We start from the raw sequence: 12,470 nt of genomic DNA on the forward strand, positions 1-12,470 counted from the left end.
AAATGTGAAGAGTCAGGTAGGCTTCAGCATATACAGGTGCGAAACAGATTAAAAATTAAATAAACTTGAGAAAACCCGAAAGAAGTTTCAAGCATTGTGAAAATTAGTAGCAAAAAAGCCTTAAAAAGAAATCTGTTTTAAGGAAGTGAAAGACAGATTCCAGATTCTACAGTGGCTGAGTTCGTACGTGTTCAGACGAAGTGTGGCTTACTTCTATGTGACTTAGAAGCTATATAACACTAATGTTTTTATGTTATAATTTATGGTTGTGAGTGAGATTAGGGCTGCAAACATGTTACATGTCCATCATCTGGCAGCAAAAAGTTGAAGCTTCTATATATTTTTCGTGGCCATTTATGAGTTATTCCACAAATTGTGGTGTTACGCAAGGCATATGATCACATTTTATATGACGGAGTCACTGTTTTTTCTAAACTTGTAAAATAAGTCCTTTTGTTAGCGCAATAAATTATGTGGATGTATTTTTATTTTCTGCAAGGAGTTCAAGGCAGAATACAATGAATGATTCTTAATTAGCAACTCTGAACACCAATGAGATAGCGATTTCCAGTATGTTTATTTTTTTTCATCAAAAAAGGAAAAAACAAAACAAACATATTTTGCATTAGATAAAACAGTTTATTATTCACCAAAGTTTACATCACTGTCAGCTCTACAAGTAGATGAGATCAGAAACTGACTCCATAGGAGGATTAGCTCTATTCTGTACTTCATTGGAATGCATCACAGTACAATTGCAGAATCTTGCAAGCCTGACTACCTTCCCTCTCTCTTATACTCCAGTGAGTCTGGGATGGACCTGCTTGAGTCTCTTCTGAATACTATTCTCTTTCCCAGGATGACTTAAGGAATGTTTCAACCTCCTTTGCTTAGATAATAATTTTTCCTTCTTTCCCTCAAGGTCACCTCCCTGACCTTCTACAGTTAGAAATGAACAACCCTTTGATAGCCAAACCTATAAAAAAAACACTCTTATAAGAGTTGTAGTGGATGAACTAATGACACATGGAAGTTGAGACTCATCCATTTTTACTGGGTTTCTTGGGAGAGGTTCCCCCCCCACTTTTAAAAAACTTTTCAGAGCAAAGGGAAGAGAAAAAAATGCAATAAATAAGTAATAATTACATCTAGGAAGTCCTTGTATTACGACTGTAATCAAACCCCACAATTACAACCTTGAATTGTGACAGTTGTAAAGTGGGTCACCATATACCAGACCCAATTTTACAAAAAAAATTGTGGTGGTTGTTAAGCGAACATGTCATCAAGCAAACACCATGATTGTTAAGTGAATCCATTTTTTCTATGAGGCAGTTTTTGTCAGAAAGCAGAAATAAACACAAGTTTCTGGCAAAAACATTGCAAATCGTGGCCATGTAACCACAGGGCTCTGCCAAGGGCCGCAAATGCAGGCCAACTGCTGAGCATCCAATATGTGGTAACGGGAAAGGAACATCGAAATTTCGAAACTGGTCATAAGTAGCTTTCGGGTGGTTCAGTGTAATTTCAATTGCTCACTAAATGACCAGTCATATGCCAAAACGCATCTGCAATGTAAAGCCTATTTTAGGGTGTACCAAGTATTTTTTACCTTTCAATTTTGGGTAATATGTCCTAATTTGTCAGGGTTGTGTGAAGAAGAGAATTACAAAGAATCAGCCAAATGAAGTTCTGGGCTAGCAATATTTAAATTTAAATATTACAGTGGCACTAAAATAATACATCATTGATGACGAGCATATAGTATATGAATGTTTACCTCTGTCATTCAGCAATAAATGGCAATATATGGAGTAACAGTGTTCATGGGCAAGAGACAAATGCTGACATAATTTTCTAAGTTATTTTATGAAAAATAATCTGTATTAAACAGTTTGTGGATTTATTTTTCTCCAATGCTTTCTTCCTCTTAACAGAATTTATAATCTGAGGCTTTAGAGGAACAATGCAGTCTCTGAAACCTCGGGGTGAAATCTTCCAGAAACTTCCATTACTTATCACCAAATTGTCATTTTTAATGTGACAGAATGGGAAAGCGACTAAATGTGTGAGTGGAGAATGATAGTTGCTATGCTTTTTAAATCATTATGAAATATCCTGCCTTCCAGGTTAAAAGATCAGCAAAGTACACACTAAATAGTTTTAATAGTAGAACTTTTAATTAGGATAGCTACTCACTAGAATCTCCAGGGTATAACCTAAGTTTAGGGTAAGAGTAGTACAAATAATTCTCAACTTATGACTAGTGGAATCTATCCATTATGAATATGAATTATGAGAGTCGTAAAGTGGGTCTGAACTGACTTATGTCTTTGGGGGTGGTCATTAAGTGAATCCACAGCCCTTAAGTGAATGCCATAGTCATTAAGTGAACCACGAATGCTCGCTATGCTCGCTATGGGGCATTTTGGCCAAAAATTGGAAGTAAATGCTGTTTTCTGCAAAAACATCACAAAATTTGGTCATGTGTTTGTGAGACACTGCAATCATAAACGTGGGCTAGTTGCCAAGTGCATGAAATGTGGTCACATGACTGGAGGAAACTGACAGAACTTCAAAACCAGGTCCTTTGGGAGAGGGGTCAGTCATAATTTTGAACATTCACTAAGTGACCAATCATAAGTAGAATAAAATAGAGTAGAATAGAATAGAATAGAATAGAATAGAATAGAATAGAATAGAATAGAATAGAATAGAATAGCGATTGGACACACAAGGAGTTTGTCTTCAGTGCATTAAGCTAAAGTATGTTTAATTTAGTACAAATTCTGCCCACTTGGTGTGAACAAATAAAACAATGAACTTTGGCTGGATTGTTCTATGTCATTCTTGAACTGGGCCTGACAGCTGTCATTCCCAACTGAGCTGTTGCTTTGGCAGCAGATGCACCAGGTTCAAGAAGCAGAAGCTTAAAGAACTCCCCTGGCAATCTCTAGTATTCACCTCCTTCCTCACTGGTTGTGAAGGATTAGGAAGATAAGAGATAGAATACTATAATTGGGAAGCAAAAATCCAATAAATGTCTGCAGAGAAATACCAGAAAATCCAACTACAGGTTGTCCTTGACTTACAACACTTCATTTAGTGACTATTTGAAGTTACAACATCACTGAAAAAAGCGACATGACTGTTTTTCATAACAGTTGCAGAATCCCATGGTCACTTGATCAAAATTTGGATGCTCGGCAACTGACTCATATTTATGGTGGCTACAGTGTGCCTAGGTCATGTGATAACCTTTTGCAAACTCAGTGGGTAAACCAGTAACCGTGTTACTCATTTAACAACTGTGGCAAGAAAAGTCGTAAAATGAGGCAAATTCAATTAACTGTCTCAGCAACAGAAATTCAGACAACTCAATTGAGGTTGTTTGTCAAGGTCTATCTGAAGAAAACAACAATTCCATACAGAAAACTCTTTGACATCATCTTCTACATGATATACATCCTCTAGTTGTCTGTTGGATCTTTGCAGCTCAGCTACAATATGCTTGACAAAAAGATTTTGAGGCAGCTGAGTGACGACTCTTCTGAGAGCACTGAAAATAAAAAAGAACAGGTATTTAGGTAACAGAAAGTGAAGGGAGGCTTCAAGACAGGTACAACTATCCATCTCTGTTTTTCTACAAATTTATCTCTGCATTCACGTATTCATGAATAGCAGAAACCTCAAGGACTCAGTACTACTAGGTTAGTTGTTTTACTGAAGACAAAGAAAATAGTCATACAATGTAGAAGATTTATCTGATATAGAGCATAGAAATAAATCTGCCCACATCGTAAGCCCTTCCATCTTTTTGGGGTCAATAGAATAATGGTCATTTTTCCCAGCCATGAAACTGGAATGCACCTGTTCTGTGTTTACGCAATCTATTGGGTCTCAGAATTGCTGCTTCCTGCCTCATCAGCTTCATCTCCTTCACTCCCTAATTTCTAACTCCCTTCATTCAACCTGGAGGTACCAGGTGCATCCTCCTCTCCTCCCCACCGAATTGAGACTGCTTCCTCATGGTTTCTGTTGACCTTTGTTCTTCCAGAATATGTGCTGCCCCAAGAGTATTCAGCAGCTCCTTTCAAAGGCATCATTTTCTGCCATTTATGTTGCTTGGCATCTCCATCAAGTCAGCTGTCTTTGATGAATCACCAATAGTCATCCTGTCTAATAAATCTTAATAGCCAGCAGTTCTTAGAATAAAACCAGAATTTTTCTCTTTACGCCTACTCTTTAAATCTCTTCTCTGGGCCAAATAGTCCCTTGTGGGATAGTGCAGAAAGAATGAACAGAGAGAAATTCTAAAGCTAGGAATATAACTTTTATCTGAAAGCATTCTTGAGTCTACTACTTGAGTGAAAGAAAAATAAAGACAAGCTCTGTTTAAGGAATAGCATAGTGCTAGGAAAGCCCAGGTGACTTCAATCTATAGTATTTACAGCTCCTCTAATGTGATCTCCTGCATTAGGGAGAGAGAAGAGATCAGATAAGTACTTGACCTGCACAGGTCAGTGTCAGAAAAGAAAGATGACTGAATTGTGGGAGGAAGCAATAAAAGCTCTGGAAATATCAGCTTAACTAATACTGTAGGTGGCTTGTTGGACCAAAGTGCAAAATAAATCTTTTAGACAAGGACATGACAATAAAGTGCAGGGCCCATCTACTAAATGTCTCTATATTTATTGCTGTAGTAGTGAAGAGGCTTTGAGATGTCAAAAACTGGTGTATGCAAAGTTGAATTCCATCAGCTGGGGGCTATGGTGCTCCTTCCATTTCTGTTTCTTTTTCATTTGGAATCGACAGAGACCCCTGCTTTGGAATTTCTGTTCTTTTCTCTTCCATTCATCATCATCTTCCATTTCTTAATTGGCTGAAGTTTCAGAGCTCTCATCCTGCCCAGGGATATCATAAGAGGAATATGATTGCCGTCTGTTCTCTAGGAGAAATTGCTAGTGGTTTCCCCTGTTGAACCTTTACTTTGTTCTAACACCAAATTGCAAGAAGAGGTAGTTCTAGTTTACAGTGTGTGTGTATATATATCTTCATCTGGAACTCCCGCGATTCCAGAACACTCTCCCTGGACTTCATTCAGGGCAGTCTCCATCTCTCTTTCAGTGGTCATATAAGTACCTCTTCCTCTCTGAATAATTTGCTCTCTCTCCTCTCTCCCACAGACACAGTACCTCATAACCACAAACAAGTACAGGATTTTTTCCATCCAGGTTTTTAGACAAACATGCAGAGTGCAGAAATGTGGTGGAAACCAGAATAGTTCACTAACAATCAGCCTTGAGCAGCTGCAGTTACTGGAAAAAATAGATCGCCCAAATGGGGGAGGATTGGAAAACATTTTGTGGATAGATAGTGATATCCATGGGTAAAATTGCAACATTGGAGTAGAAGACTGAATTGAATATAAATAAATGCAGCCCCAAGTTTTAAAAAATGGACCAATTAAAGGTATTGTTCTTAGGTAACATGTCATCTATTCCAATTCTGAATTACGGAAAGAGGACAGGTGGAACTCTCCATCAATTGATGAAATATTTTGCCTAAATAATGCCACAAATTAAGGGCTTCTATTATAAATATGAACAGGCAAGGCAACAGTTCTGGAAAACATGTTGAATAAATATATGAACTATCTCAAAAGGATAGCACTACAAGAAATAAATAAGTCATTTAGAAAAAAGTAAGATGCCACTTAATTATGTCTAAGTCTTTGGTCCATGATAAATCTTTAATAAACTACAAGGAAACTATCTCAAGGCCCTGAATGAAAGTTCCATCAGTCTACCTAGCTTATTAGTGAAAGACATGACACAGTAACTAAAGTGGCAAGAAATGCATAAGTCTTGGCATCTGTTTTAATGCATACCCACCAAACACAATAGAGAATGATGCATAATTTGAAATATTCCAAAAGGTCCAGCTAGCTTAATGTTGGATTATAGCTGCAAGGGTTTCACTATCAAGGAAGATGGAACATATAGCTGGACAGTTCTTTGCAACAAAGAGGTATATTGAAAATGATATCATATTCCTGGAATTTGAGAAATAAAGTGAGAAAAATAATTGCACCCACCTCACCTGTTGCTGTTTGCCAACAAATCAAACTAGCTGGTTGTCATTGCATCTTTTACCCAAAGCAGGAAGAATTGACTGTATGGATTATGTATGATCTCACAAATAGACTACTGAAATTCGAAGATCATTACTGGTAAACACAGCCGCCTGCTTGCTGATAGGGGAAGCCAGTACAACGAGGTGATTCTGAAACTGTAGGATTGCACTTGATTAGTTCCCAGGTGTGATTCAAGGTGCTGAATACTGCCAAGCCCTCTATGGCTCAAATCTCCACTGCCTTCAGAACCATCTACTCCAGGAGAATGAAACACAGGTAGAGCAAGAGAACATGTCACAAGTTTACATACACATGCACACACTCACACAGGTAGGCAGACACTAGCTGGTAAGTAGTCTGAAAACTGGCCCTCTCCATCATATACTCCTTGCTCTGGGATAGCTCCCCTCCCCGCAAAATCAGAATAGCTCATTTTTTGTTATTCAGGAAAAGAATGGAGACCCTGGTTTTCCATAGAGCTCATGGAAGAAAATGCCACAGAAGTCTGACAGCTCCTTATTGGCAGATGATATTGGGCTGGCAGACATGATGTTGTGGTGGTTTTAGGTATTTTAGGTATCTTTTTGTCTTGTGCAAATAAGGAATCTAGAGTCTATGGAGTAGGCTGCACACAAATAAATGCAAATAAATAAGAACTTGGGGAGAATCTGAACTCCAGGAATGAGACTGTATCTCAGTGAGAGAACTGGTGGGAGAATGCAGAGCCTGTTCTTCACCCTTTCCAAACCCATCAGCATCATCTACATAGTTGGCAGGCAAAACAGGAGAGAGTTCCACCAGAGGAGTGGTGAGTGGTGAAGATTTCTGGCTCTTCAGGCATATTTTTTGCTTGCCAGATAATCAAAAGTTACACTGTCTTCATCTCAATGTATATGTGGATTGTGAACTGATATTGATTCCCAGGTCCGTTTGGAATTTATAACAGGGTGGGGAGGCTAATTAAGATTGCAGATGGATCAGATTTCTCTTGATACTGCTGCTGCTTCTTCATCTCTTTCCATGTGCTATTTTAGCATAATTTATGTTTGTTTAGTACTTCATAGGGGGATTACTTTATATGGGTTTTTTAATGACTTTGTAATTGTTGCAGTGTAGCAACTCATCTTACTCTTCTCCTCAGGTCTAATGCTACTTCATTACCCCACTCAATTTCATCAGACTGTTTCTGCTTGCACTTCGCAAGAAGTTGAATAATACCAGTGTCCATTGTCTTTATGATTCTGATTAAAAATTGAGTTTTGAAAAGGAAGTTCGTTATGTCAAAGAAGTCACCCAGGAAGTGAACATGACTTTAAGAACACTTTGCCTAAAAATATTATCTCTCCATGTAAAATTATCTATCTGAATTTCCAAGAGACATCTTGGCAATGCCTGGTGTTCATTAAAAACTTTACTATGCTGGGAAGTAGGAATTACCCAAGTATTGTTTTAACATTAATTAAATGGTATAAAATATTCCTGTCCTCAAATAGTTCGTTTCTGGTTCTGCAAGATGCATTTTATTCCTTAAGCTAGAAATTTTAAAAATAGTTTTCCATTGCTGTGGGTTCTGTAATCCAATTCTAATTTCTCAGATATGGACATAACCAACATACTATAATTATAAACCGAAAGTGTATGTTATTAAACTACAAAGAGGCCATAACTAGACATCTGCATTAAGAAGTTTCTTACAGGAAAAAAAATTGAGCTTCAATAAAAAATACCTATAGCTCTTGCAATCTAAGATTACTAAAAGAATCTAAGTTTGAATCAGCATGAAGTTTGCCTTTAGTTCTTTCTGAGGTTGTTCTGCAGTAATTGAAAAGAAACAAAGCAGAAATAAATGGAAATGATGCTATTTTGGAAATGTTGTTGAAGTTTTGTTTAATGATTAATAACTTTATCAGCTTCCATCTTTAAGTTTATTTCAAGTTTCAATAGCCACAAAAAATACTGAATATTCAGCATAAGGACCACTCAAGTCAGTTTTAAAGTATGTTCCCTGTATAGTAACTGTTAGAATTCCAGATCTAAATTCCCTCTTCATATGATCAAACCAAACTTGCACAAATACAGTTAGTTCATTCCTGTTTGCTTTTGAAATATTTAGCTGATGGCACAAAATGAGAAGTTTTCAAAGGTTCTTTGTTTCATGTCTTTTTTCTTCCAGGCTTGTTTGCACACACATTTCCAATAAAAAGAAATTGGCATTCTCAGGGATAGAAATAAGACATCAACATGAATTTGGTATTATAATGTAAATTTTAGAAAAGCCATTCATTTCAAAGACATGCAAATGAATTGTAGGTTTGCGAGTGTGGAATAAAAATATCAGAAATGCCCTTCTTTTTTCTATATTGATTTTGTTTTAGAAAAAGTAGTCATTCATCTAATTTCCATTAATCCTGCAGTTACAGTTAGCTAAAGAATCATTGAGGAAAGCTTGCAAATGAGTAAAAGTATTTGAATCACAGAAAACATCACATCTATGAATAATTTTATAGAAAATCATTTTCAGGGATGAAAAAAACATGGACAATTCTAACATTAGAAATCTAAAATATCTTTCCAAATCTTTTGAAAAAGGTTTATAAGTAGTTCTTGAGTTACGACCATGAAAGGACCTAGCACCATGGTTGTACCTTGTGATGGTCTTAAAATGAGTCAGTCATGTGTCTGACCCAATTTTATGAACTTTCTGGCAGTGGTCATTAAGTGAATGCAGCATTTGTGAACTTAATGAGTGCAGTTTTTTCTAACCTGTTCTAAAATAAAATCATGGGATCATGGGATACTGCAAATGGCTGTACAGGTAGCCCAGTTGCCGAGCACCTGAGTTTATTTATTTTATCCAACATTCCCAAACTCAGCCATATCCATCTCTCAGTCACTGGACTGTACCAACAACTATATTCTACCTAATAGTTCATATGCCACCATGGGCAATTGCAGATACTGAACCCAGTTTTTGTAGCCTATTATTCTTAAAATCACTTATGCAATTTCCTGACATTCAGAAGCAGGAAACATGCAACAAGAGAATACAAACCTTAGAAAAGCTTAATAGTTTAGAAATAATTTAAGTAGGTGCTATTTCCCATGTATATGACATGACTCCAACCAACAAACCTGTATATTCAATCCATAAATATTAGAGAACATGCATTAATTCAATAAATAATATTTATATTAAGGTATAAAATATTTAGATCAAATCTCTACATAGCCATAAAACCTAGGGGTAAGCTCTAATTATATGTATGTTAATTATACATATCCTGAATTCCTTTGAGAAACAGAAACTTAATGTGTAATGTACTCAATTTTGGTTTTCCCCAAAGTTTGAATAGATGTAAAGTGGATTACACGATTAGAAAAAGAATCAGAACAAAACAAAATTAAGTGAAGGACAATGAAAGATATTCCAAATATATTTAATTCTAAATGGAAGCTCTTTGTAACCTGACATTCACAAGATGCACTGGGATTACAACATCCAGAATTCTCAGGGAGCATGGCAGTAAGCTTTCATGGATAATAATTAAGTGTCTCACTATAATATGGATTATAATGTCCTTTTTTCCACAAAATTGTTTGCTTTTGAATATAATTTTCTTTATCAAACTAGTACATAGGGTTACAAAACAAAAAGGAGGAAAATACTCTAGTCCTAATGCGTAATTCAATGTGAACACCCTGTCTCCTTGAAACCAATGTGTAATTAATAATATATAGAATGATTGATTATATTCCTACAAGGATATTTCAGAGAGAAATTCCAGTGATTTTTAAATGGGTTTTCATGGATTCCTCCCAAATTCTTATATCTATGAAACATGGGTAATTAAGTGTAAACCAATCGATTTTAATTCGATTGCAGCAAAGCATTTCCAGTGTTACACTGAATTCCTGACTCAGGTTGAATCATACATTATTTTCTATCAAGCCAATGATATGATTGGGAAAATGGATCCCAAGAGGTTTGCTGATAGAAATGCAGGACCGTGCTCTCCTAGTGAATACTTATTGGATGAAACTAACCAACAGTAATTTATTAAATAAATGATTAAATAAAAGATGTTTAATGTAATGTGAAAACCATATGATAAACTACTGGTTGGCTGGCTTTTCTCATTACATTAAACTATGTTTTGTTATTTAATAAATTACAATTGGTTAGTTTCACTCAATAAGCTAAACTATGTTTTTTTGTAACTCACAATGGCAGCTCAAATAATGTACTGATGTATATATATCACACAATTTATATATCTAGCAATTTTTTATTGCAATAATAAGCTGATCAAACTGGACTGATATCTCAAGATACAGAAAGTGGTTCTCAAGATACAGAAAGACCTTATATCATTATTCTTTGTAAATGAAGATGTCAGGAATCAATTTTGAGATCATGTACAGGTGAAATAAGTTTTCTTCTATTTAATATGGTTTTTCCTGTGGGTTCTAGTGTCCTTAACTGTCATGTAGAACCCGTATTTATTTATTAAATTTGTATGCCACCCATCTCCCCTATAAGATGACTCTCAGCCTTACTCCACAACTCTAGTTTATAATCAGATGTAATGATGAGGAAGTTTGGACCTAATTACAAAAAAACACTGAAACTTTCAGCTGGAACGTTAAGAAATATAGAATAGATCATTAAAGTTGAATATAGAAGCTCCAATGAGTAAGATTATGTTTTAAAAAAGAGTTTTCAGGTCCAGCATCCAACCTGATACATGAAATTTGCTCAAATAGATAGTTGGGTTGATGTGTACCTATGCATACAGAAAGAGACAACACTGCTGGAAAAGATGGATACAAGCAAACTATATCTCATTAGACTTCGTGAAAGGAGCAGAGGTTTTCATAATATTTATATGAACATTTATTTAAACATCAGAGACCTTCAACACATGTAGTTTTAAATGTAGTATTTCCCAGATATTAGCTGCAGATTGTCTAAACTAATTCCCTCTGTTCACACCATATGTGGAACAATGTGTGAGATTTTATAGCATAGTTCTCATTTTGTTTTTTTACTGGCTGTTTAAAATTACACACATATATGTGGGCAGAGTAAAATAGAGTTAACTATACAATTGCACCATTGGAAACTATGTTCCTTTTCAACCTTAAAAGGAAATCTTTAAAGTTCCAAAACTGAGTCCAAAAATAGAGAGAAAAAGAAATTTGTGCCAAGTTTGTGGGTAGTTATCTTTTTTCCACTCTTTTTGTTTAGTTTAAAAAGGCTTTTAACTGAAACAATGATACCGACACTTTTCATTAAACACCAATTCATGGAATCTAAGCCCATGAATTTGCAAGCTTATGTTTTCTTTAATTGAGAATGTCTACTGAATTCCATATGATTTGTTTCTAACAAGCTGCATGTTCTAAAGTATACATAATTTAAGGGACGCTCCTTTTTTATCAGTATTTATTTAAGAAACTGATACCCTGCTGTTCCATTTTTCGGTATTAATCAGAAAGCTAAGAAGTAATACCAATAAAAGAATAATGTAATATAATTAAATATTAAACATTCCAGAACAAAACTACAAACAAGAATACTATACCTCCTTGTTCTTCATTGCAATGTTGTACAATAACCTAAAAACAGATGATTTAATGCATACTAAATTTAAATTTAGTAACAAACATCAGTCCAATGTCAGAAACTATGAGTTTATGCTTCTGCTTAAAGGGCTTCACGTCATCTGTATGGGCAGATTTGTCACTATTCATTTCTAGAATGCAATCCTAGGCTCTAAATAACCTTGCCAGAGGCATTGTCTCATGCTGAATCCCTGATACTATCCAGGTCTTGAAATTCATCTTCATTAAACCAATATGTTTCACCCTGTCAAACCTCAGAGTTTCTGGAATGTCAGCCCCACCTGTTTTTGGAGGACATGAAAGAGGGAAGAGAAGCCCTCTCCTCATGGTACTGAATGGTACATTGAAAGAGTAGGCTGTATCCTCATACGAGCCCTGGGGAAAACTCTGCCAGCAAAACACCTGCACAAGACCAGTTTCCTAGGTGAGTTCATACACATTGTGTCATTGTGCTTCACTGAACCACAGTCAAAACTATCATGTAACAATTATAACCTGCTTCTCAATATAAACCTGATAAAACCTAAACATGAGGTTAGTAAAGCCATTTGTGAAAGAATACATATCCTTGAAAAGCTTTTTAATTACCTACATCTAATAGAAAGCTGCAAGCTCAAAGTCATATAGTGGCACCAGTTTTAATTTGCAATAAAGGTCTTTACTTTCCAAAACACCTGTACTATAAGACTGGAACACAGCATGTGGCAAA

This window comes from Pseudonaja textilis, chromosome 3 (genome assembly GCF_049901715.1).
Source record: "Pseudonaja textilis isolate UNSWEBS1 chromosome 3, rPseTex1.2, whole genome shotgun sequence".
Classification (NCBI taxonomy): Eukaryota; Metazoa; Chordata; class Lepidosauria; order Squamata; family Elapidae; genus Pseudonaja; species Pseudonaja textilis.